The sequence below is a fragment of the Corvus cornix genome, chromosome 9 (genome assembly GCF_000738735.6).
Source record: "Corvus cornix cornix isolate S_Up_H32 chromosome 9, ASM73873v5, whole genome shotgun sequence".
In the NCBI taxonomy this organism is placed as follows: Eukaryota; Metazoa; Chordata; class Aves; order Passeriformes; family Corvidae; genus Corvus; species Corvus cornix.
Genome location: NC_046339.1, coordinates 24,331,805 through 24,347,978, shown reverse-complemented (window position 1 = coordinate 24,347,978; position 16,174 = coordinate 24,331,805).

Sequence of the window (16,174 nt, the reverse complement as noted above, 5' to 3'; positions counted from 1 at the left end):
ACGGGTTTTCCCGTGAATCTCTGTATAAATCCCGTCCCCTCCCAATCTCCTGCCCCTTTTCTGTTCCTGAGCCCCTTCCAGAGCACGGACAGCTGATACGCCCCCGTGCTCGCCTCCAAATCCAGCCCTAAGCAGCTCCTCAGCACATCCAGAAATAGCGTGTGTGGCCACAGGGCACCTGCATCCATCCAGCTCTGCTGGTGCACCATGGCACAGTCCTGAGCCCCCCGTGCCCCGCTGGATGGTGCCACAGCATCCCTGCCAAGAGGGGAGCACCAGGGACGGGATGTGCCTGTAACCCCCAGTAACGCGGCGAGAGTCCCGTGCCAGGATGGATGACAATGTTGTTGGGGTCCAGGTTTTGCTCTTTGGTTCATGCATTAGAGGAATTTTTGTTACAGGGGTCCCTGTGAGGAGGACAGGGCTGTGAGGAGCTGGCTGGAGGTGGTTAAACCTGGTGAGGAGGAGGAAGAAGGAGGGCCAGATGCACGCTGAGCCATGCTGGGCTCCGCCAAGCAGACTTTCCAAGCCATCTGGGGCTTGCCCATCTCCATTTCAGGTCCACGAGATTTATGGCTGGAGTGACTTTCTAATCACAGTTTCACCATCTGCCTGTTGGCCTTTAGCACCCCCCTGTCACCTGTCACCGAGCCCCGCGGCTCCTGCCCGGTCCGGAGCACCCTTTCCTCCCTGGCCACTCGCCTGGGGTGCAGCCCTTGTCCCTGCTGTCCCTTTTCCCTCACACCCCGGGTGGAACACTCTGCTCTCCTGAGCTATTCATTGGCACAGCTGAATCCTAAGCCTGGTGTCACCTGGGTCCTGCACCAAAGTCTGCTCCAACCCTCCCCACTCTGCTCCTGCCTCCCATCCACAGGGATTTCCCTGCGTGTCCTGGCCTCGCTGCTCCTCCAGGTCTGCTCTTGTCCTCGTTCCTCTCCAGCTCCAAAGAGGCGATGTGCTGGCTCGCATCTGGGGACGTTGGTAAGAGCCAGTTCCAGTGGTGCAGCCCAGGCCATGCTGCGGACCTGAGCTGAGCTCGGTGTGGACACTCTGGTGACACCAGTTGATGTTGAGCTGAGATGTTTCTTCCCCAGCAGCTCTGAGCTGGAGCCTCTGCAGCTGAGCAGGTGGAGGTTGCTGCCTCGGGAGCTGCTGGCACTGCCCTTCCTGCTGGGCTCTAACAATCACTAGAGCCTCCTTTTCTCTCTCTCAGTGGTGAGGCGGCTGCTCCTGCCCTGGGTGCCCGGGGGCTGAGCACCCCCCGCTCCCCTCCTGCGCCAGCCTCACCCGTGTCCTGCCACAAGGTGTTTCCAGCACACTGAAAGCACCTACAGGGAGCTCCTGCTTCCCTAGAAATGCCAGTCTTCAGGGAGAAGGTGGTTGGGCTTGAAAGGCTCTTTTGCATTTTCCTTTCTTCTGTTTTATGCTGTATTTCTTCCTGAAGAGGGGAAAGGGAAGATTTCTCGTGGTGATTTGCAGCGTGTGCCATGAGGAAGGCACAGGCTGTGCCTGAGGTGGGTGCTGCTGCCTCCCATGCAGCAGTGAGCCCTCCTGCTCCGTGAGTTTTCCATGGAAAAAGGTAACCTCCCCACTGGCCTGAGATAAGGACATGACCAGCAACCTGCCCGTGGGCCAGGATATTTGTGAAGCTAAAAAAATTTGCATTTTGAGGAGGCAAAGGAAGAAAGCCTTCTAATGCTGTGTTGATTTTCATGTAAAGGCAGCTCGTTGGATTTGCTGCAGGATTTCAAATGTTCACTGAGGTCCCAGGGAGAAGAATTAATGGCCAGAGAGCAAGAGCTGCTATCAGAGTGCCACGATTACAAGTATTTACCACATGGCTGGCGTTTCTCCGGGGGGGATCTGGGCGGGAGAGGGAGTGTACGAATGTAGAGCAAGAATTAGGTTATTTGAATCCCATTGGGTGGAAAGGGAAATTGCAGGCTGCGTTCCCAGGAAAGGGTTTTGACTCTTGTGCAGGTGTTTTGCCTTCACAAAGGTCTGTAAGGCTCTGGTAGAAGGTGTGTCAGGAAGATACTCCACCTCTGCTTGTGGAAGGGAGGCTGCTGAGTATCTTGGTCCTGCCAGGGCCACGGCTGAGGGTGTCCAAAGGTTTTTTCAAGGCTGTTGTAGATGCCTGCATTGGAAAAAGTGCTAGGGCTGCCCTTCTCCTTGGTGTGGTGACCTGCTCAGGCTGTCCACCCTGGGGCACGTGTTGCACCCTGGTGTTCCAGGGTCTTCTCCACTGTCTGGAGAGAAAGCTTGGGCCTGTAGCCCCATTAGAGGCAACACCAAAGTCATCTAAAGCCGAACCCCTTAACATCATTTGGAGCTAACACATCCTGATGACCCCTTTGGTCGATGGCTGATGCTCATTGCTTTGAAACTTTTGCCTTTCATTCGGTGCTCCTTGTGTCACAACAGAGTGTCCCTGTTTGTGCCAGCTGTGCTGTCCACGAAGCAGCTCCAGCATCACCTCCGAGCTGTGGAGCCTTCCTGCAGGAGCTGTTCCCTGCTGCTGCTCCTCCTCCTCTGAGCACCGTAAGCTCTGCTGTGTCCCTTTGGAGAGGGGAGACCGAGGCCAGCCATGCTCCCCGTGCAGCTGTGCCAGTGGCTCCTGTCCTGTTCTCCATGCCCTTCCTGCCCAAGCCATCCCAGCCCTAGGCTGGCCTTGTTCACCATCCAGGAGCTCGGTGCTTTCACTGCACTCTCCACCCAGACTCCCAAGATCCCTCTCCTCCTCAGGATGTCTCATTCAGAGCTCATTATCATGTGTGCGTTTGCAGATATATTTGAAGTCTGGGGGTTGTTTTGTTTTTTCCCAGCCGTTGCTTTGCATTTGCAGACATTGAATCTCAGCTCCTGTTTCCTCTCCCAACTGCAGATGAGCTGTGGAGGGCTGGGGCACACCCGTGGTGGATAACACATTGCAGCTGCACTCTGGTGAGCTTTAATCTGCTCTCTTGGCCTCCTGTCCTTTCTCCCTCCCTGCAACAGAGCTGCCCTTATTCTCCTGCCGGCGTTTTCCAAGCCCGGGCTGCTCAGATGCCTCATTCTGCAGTTCTGCTGTGTCAGCAGCTGTGCTTTATGATTTAAGACGGCAGCAGAACTTTCCACTGAACTATAAGCCCATGTATTCAGTTTCCTGGTATCCACACAAGCTAACTGATGGCAGGGGCAGCCCTGCCAGAGAGGTCAAGGACATGTTTAGATGTCAAGGAGACAATGAGGGCTGCTTCAGAACAGAGCCAGTGCTGTGACCCCTGGAGGCACAGCGGGAGTGATGCTGTGGAGGCGAATTCTGCCTCCCGCGGGGAAATACCTGTCCGCAGGTGGGAGCTCTGGAAGGAGGTCCTTCACCCCGAGTAGGATTGCAGGGGATGAAAGGCAAGCCTGGCTGCTCCCTGGCTCATAACACAGCCCAGCAGTCCTTCCCTGAGGAGCGTGGGGACACCCTGCCTGCACAAAGGTGTGGGAGCAGCCGTGTGAGGAGCAGGATGTGGCTCGGGGTGGGTGTGTCACATCTCTGCGTTCCGAGAGAGAGCCGCAAATACTTCTGCTGGTGTGTTCTACTCTCCCTTTTTCCAGTGACAAAAGACAGTGCTGTGACCATTGCTGCTCTTTGTTCCTCCAAGAACAAGCTCTCAGCAGCTGGGGAGTCAGCAGATGTTTTGCTACGGTTCCTTAAGAAAAAAAACCAAGCGGAGGTCCCGGCGCAGAGACCTGCAGGAGTGGCCGTGCGTCCTGGGGCACCCCGGGTGGCGCTGGCAGGGAGCTCCTCCTTCCTTCCCTGGCAGCTGGATGGGGCTCTGCCTGCGGCACCCGGCGGCAGCGCCTCTGTCCCCAGCACCGCCGGAGGCAGGGAGGAAGGAGGGCACTGCTGGCAGGAATTTGGCCACCGAGGGCTGCCAGGCTCTCTAGAGCTATCCTGACTTGTCTGCCAGAGCATGGATCATTGCCCTTCAGCCTGCTGCTTGGCTTGGGGTTTGCTGCTGGCCTTTCTGGATGAGGAGAGTGGTCCTGGCAGGGCTGCACGCAGTCATTAGACATTAATCCTTGTATAATCTTCAAATAACTCGTCCTTTGAAGGCAGTGGGGGCCTGTGTGACCCTGCAGAGGGTTTAGGGATCCTTTGTTAAGGTGTCCTGGTAACCCAAATTATCCATTAGCTGTGCCCTTGGGGATGTGCTTTATTGTCAAGCACTCCCCACAAAGCTGCCCCCTGACACCAAATGCGTCTGAGACGGGCAGAGGAAGACACATAGGGGAAGAAATGAAGGGGGAGAGGAAAATACACTCTATTTGCTTTCACCAGCACTAAAGGTGAAGGAGGTTTCTCCCCCAGAGCAGACTGGCTTTCTGGACATACTCCTCCAAAATTCTGCCTCTTGTACTGTGCAAGACTGGGGGAGATTTTATAGCTGCTCTTTCCAAGAATCCCCCAGAATACCCAGGCAGGGCTATTTTTTCCCTGGAAGGATAGTTCTGGTTTATTCAAGAGGGATCCTTGCCCGGTCTAATTAAGCAAGCAGCATGGCATATCCTGGGAGATGCAGAAATTCTGCATCTTATCAACATCTCTCTGCTGCAGGGATGAGCAAAGCCCCTCTTGGTGACCCAGCAGACAAAGGAGTTATCTCGACCGCCCAGCCAGCCTGGTACTCTCTAGTACACTGGCAAAGGTAAATGGAAGGCAAATTTGGAAAAAATACCTGGAGCTCAGTGTGAGTTGTGGTGTTTGAGGAAAGTGGACATGGTAGGAGTCAACCCTTCTGGAGTGACAGGGACCCGGGAGGCTGAACCTCCAAACCTTCCTTCCTGAGACACCCTAAGAGTGGGGCTGCTGTTCCTCGGGAGCTTGGCCTGCAGGAGGACAGGCTCCCTGGCTGTGTTTACCTGGGTTAGAACTGAAGGACCTGAGTGGTCATTTGGGGGCAAGGTCATGGAACAGCCCTCGCTGCGGTTGTTTCTTCTTAACCCAGGGTGCCGGGATGCTGTGGAGGGAGCTGGATGCTCTCATGGTGATCTTGGACACCTGAGCTATTGGATGAGCTGAGGACACAATGCTGGCAGCAGAAACAAGTTCACCACTGCCTTGGGGAAGTGTGGAGGTAACTGGCTCTTGTTTTTGAGAAGCTCTATCCGTATTTGCTGCGGTGTCAGGAGTAAGAGTTGAACAGCTGGAATTTGCTGCAAGGCTTCTGTTTGGACGAGTACCCTTGGTGTTTCTGCAGCACTTGTCTGAGCTGTGGCTACCAAAGCACCATCTCAGGTGCTCGTGAGTGAAGAATCTGGTGCTTGTCAGGATGGGATGAGGTGTGACAATGCCAAAAGGAGATGGATATATTCAATTCAGGGTGAGTCACGCTGGGCTTTGCTGCCTTTGGGCATCCTTGAACCAGGGGTGCTGCTGACCCTGAGTGTTCTCAGTAGAGCGACACAAAGGAGGTTTGTTGTGTCCCTCACAACATGTGAAGCTGGCTGGCAGGAAGAATATGTTCCCAGGGGAGGCTGGACTATTTCTTCCCCACATAAACTCATTTTTTTGGCTAAGGCCCTGGAGGCATGGATGACATTGTCCTTTTCCACATCTCCTGCCTTCCTTGAGGGCCACACCTTCTCTCAGGTTGGCCGTTGCTGCCATTCCCACCCAAAATGCTGACACCACAGTGGTGTCCTGTACTCCTGCTGCTCTGCCATGGGGATGCTGGGCTGTTTGACATGGGCTGGAGCGTGAAACTCTCACCTGGTACGGGCTGCTTGCACCTCCAGGCTGTGGGAGAAGCCCAAAACACCAAATCATTTTGCACCAGCCAAACCTTCCAAAAATTCTTTTACCAGGTCCCAATACCTTCCAAAAAAACCTGTCAAAAATACCTTTGCCAGGAATTTTGCCACCAGCTGGGAAGAGCCATTTGGCTCATTCCACAGGTCAAAGCCCCCAGGTGTCTGATGTGCTGCTCCTCCAGCAGCCTGGGAGTGCATCAAGAGGAACCAGAGCCCCTCTCAGTCCCTTCTGCCCTTCCAAAAGCCCGAGGAAGATGAACCTGCTGTTCCGACATGGACATTGCACCCGGCTGGGATCAGCATCCCAGAGCTGCCATGGAGGTGCCTGATGGGCATCTCTAACTTTTCAGAAACCTGGCAGGATGCCGGGGCATCCTAAGCAACATTAATGGCGCTGAAATAGATTCCTTCTGCTCCAGGAGGCCTGAAAGCAGTCAGGGAAGGCTTCTGCCCTCGGGAGGGAATGAGCTCACCTGTGGAGCTGGGCTGGCTGTCTTGTCCAGTAGCTGCTCCCATCTCCATGTGAACTGCTGGGAATAGGAGAAAATATTATTGGACTCTTTCCTTGAGCAGCTGCCCAGAAACCCCATTATTTTTGCTCTGCATGCACAGTCCCAGGAAGCTGAGTGCCGAAGGGCACAGAGGGTCTGTGACGTGCATGGCACTCTGTGTGGAGAAAGAGAACATTGTTTTCATAAAGAAATGGGAGAAAAAGAGGAGGAAAGCACAGTGAGCAGCACAGCACATCGGCCTGAGTACCAGAGCCACGCCCAAAGGGTTAAAGCAGCCCAGGCAGCCTAAGGGGATCCCTAAGGATGGCTCCCAAGCATCTCCAGTAATGAATTTTCACTCCTGTACTTTCATTATCCTTGTCCCATTGTCCCCCTTAGCTCTGCAGCACATTATTCCTGTCATTGAGGCGGCTGCAAGGACAGTGCTGTTCCCTCAGCATTCCTCTTGGAAATGTGATGGGCTCAGCCTCCAGGCAGGAGTGTGCATGGCTGTTACCCCAGGAGTGATGCTCTGCTTTTCCCCTTTCTCCCTGGCTCCTTCAGATTGCCCACAGAAGTCCCAGGTTTGCCACGATGCCCAGCAGAGCCTGGCATTCGGTTCTTTTCTGTCTTTCTAGAAATATTTTATAACTTTGTGGAGCTGGTTGCCCAGAAAGGCTGTGGCTGTCCCATCACTGGAAGTGTTCAAAGCCAGGTTGGACAGTGGTCTAGTGGAAGGTGTCCCTGCCCATGGCAACACAAACCACCCCCTGATTCTGTGAAAATTTATTACTTCCCTGGACATCGGGGAGCTGGGGTGGTGCCAGTGGAAATTGGGTATTGCATCCCAATACACCACCACTTGGAGTTTATCCCTCCTGACTGGTAGGATCAGAAAAAGCTCTTTCTGTTTTCCTAAGATCCCCGAAAAGTGGAAAAGCAGAAGAGGTAAGGCCATGTCCTCCATGAATCCCAGGGTGCTGTACTTCAGGTCACATTTTTAAGTACCAGTGTCACCTGGTCTGTCACAGCAGTGCTGGTCTCACAGCTCACTTACCGACGTCGTTGGCTTTGTTGTCACCCTCGCTTGCACAGCCTGGGCACAGCCTGCAAGGAAAACACGACCGTCACTTCTCAGGCCTTGAGTGGCCGAGCTGCAGACCTGCAAGGGAGTGGTTCTCCCTCAAATCTGTGTCTTGCTTCTTCCACCGGTTAACTCAAGGGTGACAAGGGGACATCCATTGGTGACATGCACATGGCAGCTGCTTCTTCCTCCTCCCTGCCCGTGGCTCAGGGCCACGTTTGGAGCTGGTACCTTTGGGCTGAGGGCATGTCTTACCCTCCTGATCTGTGTCCCTTCCTGCCCTCAGCTTATTCAAGCTAAAAACACCCAGCCCCTAAAGAGCCGAGGAAATGAGGGCCAGTCCTCGTTTGGTGAGGGAATACCCTGGAGAAGCAAAGCATCTTCATCGCTCTAGAAGCGCTCCTTAAATAAGCAGCCTTAAAAAGGTAAGAGAAGAGCTTCTGGACGTCAGGTGTGGGGTCTGTGCGTGGTGCATTTGGTGTTTGGACACACCAGTAAAGCCCGGAGTTGTGTGGCTGCTGGTGCCAGCACAGCTCCGCTCTGTCACCGTGGCCGCTCCCCTGGGAACAGCCCTCCTGCCAGCCCTTCCCGCCGGGACCGAGTGCCAGCGCATTCGCAGTGCTGGGGCAAACACAGGCACCGGCTCTTTGCTCTTTCCATCGGTGGCGCTGGGTCAGATGACATCCCCCCTGCCACCCTCGGAGCGTTGTTGTTGTTATTTATTTGTGTCGTGGCACTGCCTGGGAACATCCCCCGGGGCAGGGAGCCTTTCGCAGGTCGGGACATGCAGCGCCAGCGGAGTAAATGCTGAGAGTCACTGCAGTGACACCACTGTCCTCAGCCGTGCCAGCGTGGAGGCAGCACCCAGCCAGCACCCTTAATGCCTGCCTGCCTTCTGGTTCATTTGGCGACCCAAAATGGCAGAATCACAGAAGCATTTCGGTTGGAAAAGACCTTCAGGATCATAGAGTCCAACCTCTGCCTGATCCCCACCTTGTCAACCAGCCCAGAGCACTGAGTGCCACCTTCAGTCGTTCCTTGAACACCTCCAGGGACGGTGACTCCACCACCATCCCACCCACAGCAGAATGGGCAGCTCCTCGGGACCCTGTCGTGGGGCAGCCTGGCAGCAGCACGGAGTTTGGTGGGCAGCATGGTCCCGCTGCCCTGCCTGGAGAGGCCTCTCGGGAAAGCAGGGCTGCACAGACTGCCCGGTTTGGTGAAAGCAACAGATCTCCAATCTAGCAGGAATTGGTTCCCTGGGTTTTGCCTCTCGACCTCAGCTGTCCCAATTAACTGTCTCCCCTTACAGTGTTTTTCAACTGTACAGAGATGAGCCAAGGACACATGAACGTAACGTGATCCAGGAAGATTCCCCGAGTGCCAGGAAGTTGGAGCGCTGCTGCCTCTGCTCTTTATGGCCGTGCTCGCTGCTCGGGGCTCCTGGAGCGGAGTTTGGAGCCGCTGGGCTCTCATGTGCTCGGGGCTATGTTGGTGCTGCGGTGACTCCCCGGCGCACCCCGATGCACCCCCGAGCCCCCGCTGAGCCCCTGCCACGGCGGCTCTCGTGCCATTGCCCAGAGTGGCCACGGCTCCTGGCCAAAACCCTCCCAGTTTACTGGTGAGGGTGCAAAGCCCCTAATGGGGAGGGCAGGGAAGCACCAAGCGATGCACGCGGGCAATCCCTGCACATGGCTTCTGTCCCTGCAGCCCGGCTGCAGGATCTGACTCCCTGCCTGTGTCCCCAGCCCACGGGGCGGTGGCCAGGCACAGGACCCGCTTTCCCTTCTCTGCTCTTCCTGCAGCCCAGGACACGTATGCTGCTGTGCCCTTTCTGCTTCTTGTGCCCTCGTCCGAGGAGCGAACGGGGCAGCGGATCCTTCCTGGAAGCTCTGGGCAGCAGGATGAACCCGCATCAGCAACGGCCACCACAGGCAGCTCCTTCCTGGGTGACTGTGGCTTTTGAGGACTTGCCTGAGGTGCTGTGGCCCGTCTGCCATCCACCTCTACTTAAGGGTGTTTTCGCCTGCCAAATCCTGCCCACGGCTAGCGCAGTCCGTTGCTCACTCTGGAGCGGGATCCTCCACAGCAGATGGTGATGCTGGGAGGGGCGCTGTGATTTTGGGGACCGTTCAGTGCTGACCCCTGCCACGCCAGCAACTGCTCCGGCTTTGTCGCCGGTGCCGCGGTGTCCTGCCCGGCCCGCAGGTGCGCGGGAGGCCCAGGTGGCCTCGGTGAGCATCATGTGAGGCGAGGAGCCGGGGCTGGCGGCGGCCGCGGGCCAAGCGGCTCTGACCATCTGCTCCGTGCCGTGCCAGGCTGGCGGCTGCTCCAGGGAGCGTCCGTGCCACGGGGCGCGGGCAGCGCCGTAACCGGAGCCGCAGGGCCCGGAGAGGAGCTGACTCCGGCTTTTGGGCTCTGCCTCATGTATATTTATCTGTACGTGCAAACAGAGCCGCCGGCTGAGCCGGGTGGCTGTTCCAGGCTGAGCCGATGCCCCTCGTCCCCCGTGCCCGCGGGGGCCGTGGGGAGCGGCCGGCAGGGCAGCGGGGAGGGGAGCGGCGGCTGCCGAGCGTGGGCAGCGGGTGCGGGGGTTCTGTGCCCGCTCGCGGTTCAGAGAGGCGGTGTTGGGGGTCTCTGCCTGCTCGTGGCAGCAGGTAATGCCAAGGGCAGGGAGCTATGAGGCACCTTGGGGTGGCGGTAAGGATGGGGGAGAGCCGGAGCAGAGCCTGTCCTTTCCCTCTTGGGAGCAGCAGCGAGTGCCTCGGTCAGGAACGGGACTTTTATCTGAAGTACACACCTTGGCAACGAAGAGGAAAAGCAGGAAAAGCTTTTTTCAGCACTATAGAGCAGCTGACAAACACCTGACTCTACATTTTTGATTTGAGCCAACCAAACGAATGCAGCCCAAGGCATGGCTTTCTCTGAGCCGGGGTTTGGGTTTTCAGGGGAGTGTGTTATCAAAGGCAGAAAAGTGTCAGGAGGATTGAATGAGGACTGCTGGGGTATTGTGTGCCCAGGGACAAGGCACAGCATGGGGCTGTGCTTTCAGACCTCGGAATTGGGGAATTTTCCAATATTCTGTCTTTGAATTTCAGTCCTTGGCTTTCCTTGTAACCTATAAAATGCATAAAAGGCCACTCCTAAGTCCTTGTGAGCCAACCTGGACAAACCTCAGAACTAGCTTAATGTGGTTTGACTCAGAGTAAGCCTCAAAGAGAGACTCATTTCATCTGAGCCTAAAAATGTATCAAGAATTGCCTTAAAAGCAAGAATTATCAAAATGCAGCAACATGAAAAAGAACGCTTGAAAATAAATCAGCACTTATGATAACTGAATTTAGGGGACCAGGGTGTAAATGTGGGAAGAAATGGGTGGTGGAGGCTCCCTGTAATGTTCCCTAAACTTAAAACATCTTTTATTTCCATCCCAAAAGCACAGCAAGAGTCAAAGAAAAAGAAACCTGAATCTAGTTGACTTAAAGGTCATGAGACTTAGCATTGGGATATTTGCAGTCTCGTGATTTTTTAAATGTTAATGCTGCAATGCCTGCGGTGGGAGATTCACTGCCACAGTCACCAACTCTGACCCAGGGATTCGAGCTGCTTCTGCCCTGCTTTAGTGGGGTTTTGATGGTGGAGTTACCAAGTTACCTGTAGGAAAGGTCTTTTATACAAGGTCCATGAGAAAATATCAAAGAAGAGATTTTTTTTCCTAATTCCTATAACTGTTCTGCTGTTTTCTGACCAGCCCCAAAAGTGTTTGGTTATTTAGGACTTTGGCAGCTGAAGTCACCATTGCACTCTACTTTTTTTGTCCTCAGGGATCTCAGCACACCTTGATGAGGTCACCTGAGCTCCTGCCCAAGTCTCGGAGAGCGAGGACCGAGGTCTGAGGGTGCAGAGCTGCAGAGCTGAGGTTAGAGGCACATTTTTCTGTGGCACACGACTTTCTGAGGCCTCCTCTCCTCTCCTTTCCCCAGCCCTGAGTTTTACCCACACATGATCTGGAAGCTGTTGGTTGAAATATTTCATACTCAGTTTATATGTAACGCTCAGCAAGTGCACAGGGCAGCTCTTAAAAGGTCAAGTTTATATAAATCTGTAATGCATGTGTATAAAATAGGTAATAAATTCGGAACCCCTGTAAAACATGGGAAGGTTTTTTTAGGGTAACCCATTTTAATGCTAAGTCGGGGGAGACCTGGACCTCACCACCCTCATTGGGAAGAATTCCTTCCCAATATCCCATCTAACCCTGCCCTCTGGCAGTGGGAAGCCATTTCTTGTGTCCTGTCACTCCATCCCTTGTCCAAAGTCCCTCTCCAACTCTTCTGGAGCCCCTTCAGGCACTGGAAGGGGCTCTAAGGTGTCCCTGGAGCCTTTTCTTCTCCAGGTGAACCCCCCCAGCTCTCCCAGCCTGGCTCCAGAGCAGAGGGGCTCCAGCTTCCACTGGACCCTCTCCACCTTCTTTTCACATTGTGGACACCAGAGCTGGACACAGCACTGCAGGTGGGGTCTCACCTGAGTGGAATAGAGTGGCAGAATCACCTTCCTTGACCTGTTGGCCTCAAGCCCTCTCCCATCTCTCCCCTTCCTGGGAATGGCTGCAGCATGCACCAATCAGCCACCAACCCCCAGCAGCAGGTTGTCCCCTCGGCAGCTCTTCCCCCAGGCTGGATCCCTGCCGAGGGATGGGGGTTTTCCCTCCCGGAGTTCCTCAGAGTACACAAGATAAGGAGGTGAAATACAGTGATGGCATCAGCAGAAGGGCTGTGATTCACAGGGCCAGTGACATCCCAGGGCCAGCGACACCCCAGGGCTGGATGCTCCCTGATTGACTTCCTTCTGGGAAAGTAACTCAGTAACTCACGTACTGAGAGACAAATAATGATGATTCAGTATTGCTGTACCATCCTTAAGTGAGGTGAGTTCTCGTTCTGCACTTCAATACAGCGGGGCAGGTGCTCAGCTGCTGGAATCACGTCTGCCTCGGAGTAGATTAATCCCCGTAGGGCAGCAGAGCTGTGGTATTTACACCGTGGTTTGCAAACCCTCGGTGCCTCCATGCAGCCAGCAAGCCTCTCCGGTGATTGCCCACATTATGCTCCGTGCCTGCCAGTCCCTTCCCAACGCAAACACCTCATTAATTCCCGTGCTTTTAAGGAAATGAAGCCATACAGAAATACGCCACCGGTAACAAATTGCGTGGTACTGATGCCACCGATTAATGCTGCAGGAAATAATACTCTATTTCAGATGCTGAATGGTTTTATTTTCCTGCTAAATTAATTTGCCACTGTACCATAAATCATAGAATGAATCACAGAGTGGTTTGGATTGGAAGAGACCTTAAAGATCATCCAGTTCCAACTCCCCTGCCATGGGTGGGGACAAAAATGCTGTCCTGCCTGCAAGATGCTAAAATAACATGCAGACATTGTCTGAAGGGCTAGAAGGGAAACTTCATCTTTTCCCCTCTAGTTTTCACTATGTGAGAGCAAATAAGTGGGTAAGTCTGTGGTACCAGGGATGTCCCAGTGCTCCCAGCCTCTAGCACACCTCCCATCCCAGTGCTCCCATCTCACCTATGGACACTGCAATATTTCTAAAATCCATCATCAGTCCCTGCTGGGTTTGTCATTACCTCCTTGCCCAGGTGATGCAGAAGCTGTGGAAGTTTCCCATGCAGGTGTGGATGCAAGCAAGACCTTCTGGGACTCTGTCAAACTGGTTGCAGCTTTGCTCTCCGTGGAGTGGATAGGATGAGTTATGGGAAAAGGAGGAAGTGAGATGAAGTACATAGTCCTGGAAGGGCTGATCTTTGCACCTGCCAGCTCAAGTGAGTGTCAGTATCATTTATGGAAGCTCATAAAGGAGAAGGCCCCTCTACCTGGCCAGGTGTGGTGGTTTTGATGGAATGTCCATGTGTGAATGCACCAGGAAATGCCCAATAGTGCAGGTGCCATGGAGCACAGAGAGACAACACTGAAACGAGCTGGGGCAGGAAGTGAAAGCGAAAGGGAAAGCGGCATCGGAGAGCGGGAATGCTGGGTGGTGGCACCTGCAGTTGGGCAGGAGGAGGTGTTTACTGGGATGGGGTGTGGCTGCCTGGAAAAGTCTCTCGGGTAATCACCAAGGTGCTCTGTGAAAATACTGCAGGAACAGTGATTAAACACCAAATTACTTAAATTAGGCCTCAGACACGGGAGGCAAGATAGGTTTAGCAGGGCTGACACGCAGGGTGTAGCCCATCTCTGTCTGCAAGGATTAGCTCAAAACCAGCCAGGCTATCATTGTTGATATTTTTCTTTATGTATTATTTAGAACCTTTCTAAGTGTCTAAGTGTCTAAGTCAAAAACGGCATCTTGACACCCTTCTCCCTGGGTTGCAGTGTGGCTCTGATAGGTGCTGGGTGCTGGGCAGTGCGTGAGGAGCTGAGGAGTTGCTGGCATCGTCTTTGTAGGGCCATCAAAAGTGATCTCAGGCCATCAGCCAGGGAAGCATGTCAATGCCAGGGACAACGAGGCCAAGAACAGAGACTTCCAGCTAATCAGCAGGACGGGAGAGCTGGCTGGGTACAATGACTCTTAGCAGGAGCTCCTGCATCCACGGCTCCGGGTGGTGAGGGCAGTGCTGCAGGTGAGGACAGGTCACATTCCAGGACACCGGACACACATGCTGTGGGCCCAAAGGCAGAAGACTTCAGTTGAGAGAATGTGAAATTAAGACTGTTACTGACCTAAACCCAGCTCCGAGAGCAAAAGCAGCCACTTGTGCAGCGTGTTTTAAAACTGGTGCCGTGCAGCAGCTCCGTAAGTCCTTAAGCAGCACTTGCCCCTCTCGCCAGTCTCAGTGCTCTGTCCTGCCAAGACACAGAATTAGTTAAAAAGAGATTTTCTTTAGACCCCACAGACTCTCACCTGGAGAGGATACCTGTCAGCCAGGTGTGTTCTCGGTGGGCTCTCGGCAGCTCGGCTGTCTGGAAGAAGCGATGCAGCGATGTCAGGGTGCTCCACCTGGCTACCCAAACATCACTGTGAGTAATGGGAAATAACTTTGACAATGTGGAAAATATGGGCATTATTGAGAAGTTAAATCAGTCTCCAGATGGATTAATTCACTGCTGGTAGCTGGAAAAATTAATAAAGTGCAGATCCGTATCAATCTCGGTGATTTTCTGTAAAGCTGTAAAGTATGAACATTATCCATGGCAAACTGCTGGAATAGCAGCTCAGGCTCGGACCAGCGAGAGGTTTTGTGTGCTGGGTTGCTGAAGCCCTGGAGCCTGCTGGGAAGGGGCTGGGAGGGATGTCCTGGCTTCCAGCCCCTCCGCCAAGGATGCTCAGCTGGGTCCCCATTGCCAGCCAGCGTGTCCCTGCCCTTGTGCCAGTAAAGTGGAGCAGTACCATGGGTGTGCCTTGCTCCTGCCATTCCATATCTCTTGTCCTGAGCATGAAGCTGGCCATTTAAATCCCCAGTATCCCAGATACCAGCCAGGATGTGGCTTTCAGAAAGTAAAGCCGGATGAGTTGAGCTCTGACTTCAGGACTGCAGTGAGCACAATGGAAATCTATTAAACACTCTGCAAGGGAATAATCTCCCAGCTTGTACTGGACTGATCAGAGATGAAGTCTGAGTTTGGGCTAGGGATATAAAAAATGCACAGTTTAAGCTGTTCTTTTGCACGTGGCAAGAGATGAGTATCTGAAAGTTAAACTGGCCTTGGCTCGTGTTGAGTGGGGTTATCTGTGCCGGCCATAAATCGAACCGGGATGGCTTAATTGCTCCTTCGCAGTAAATAAAGCTCTAACTGAGACGTCTGCTCTATAATATAGAGGGGATCTCCCGGGCTATGGAGGATGATAGCTAGCCAGAGAAATCCATTTGGAGGCTCTTTGGGATCGATAAGCAGTTAAGGGAGTGGCGGGAGGATGACATTGCCTGTCTTTGTGTGCGGGCACCGCAGAGGGGCTGGGCTGTTAAACGTGTGAAGGGCAGCTGGTCCAGCTGTGATTTTGGACACCTGGTGTCCGAATACAGAGAGGTAAGAGCAGCCTGTACACCAGAGCAAAAGGTGCCCAATGCCAGCGTGATGGGCTGAGCCACCAAGTTTATTACTACTGAGGGCTCTGTGGCTCAGAGGGCTCCCAGGGCCAGCCCAGCTTGCAGGTAACCAGCCCTGGAGCTGCCTTACTCAGGCTGGAGCAAATCCACTGTCACAGTGGAGGGAGCTCAGAGGCTCAGAGCTGGTTTCAGCTGAAGGCTCCCAAGAGGTGCTGTGGTGGGGTAGCAGCTCCTTCCAGCTCTGTTGGAAGAATCTCTTCCTCTCACTCGCTGCTGGTGGACTCGTGTGTGGAGTTTTTCTGTGCTGTTTCCCCTATGCCTGGGGCAGTCGGAATGTGCCATTGATCACAGAAATGTAAATGGGAAATGTAAATGGGAAATGTAAATGGCAATGACCAGCTCATCCCTAATAATTTACCTTGGAATGCTGTTGTGCAGAAGGGATATGAACTGGCACTTGGATTCCAGCTCCTGCCCTCCTGCCTTTTAAAATGGAAATATTGCAGCTGCCTTCAAGACCCACTAATCCTCACCTGGCCTGTGTTTAATTATTAATTCTACTGTGCTGGGGTACTACAACAGGAACTGGCCTAAGTTGCTGCCCCTGCATCCCAAATCCAACTGGGATTCAGAACAGACCAGGAAAACCCAAATCCTGAAGTGATTTCTGCAGTGTTTCTGTTCAGCGACCCACAGGCATTTCACCTGGCATTTCTCCCCTCGGGCACACACACCTTCCTCACT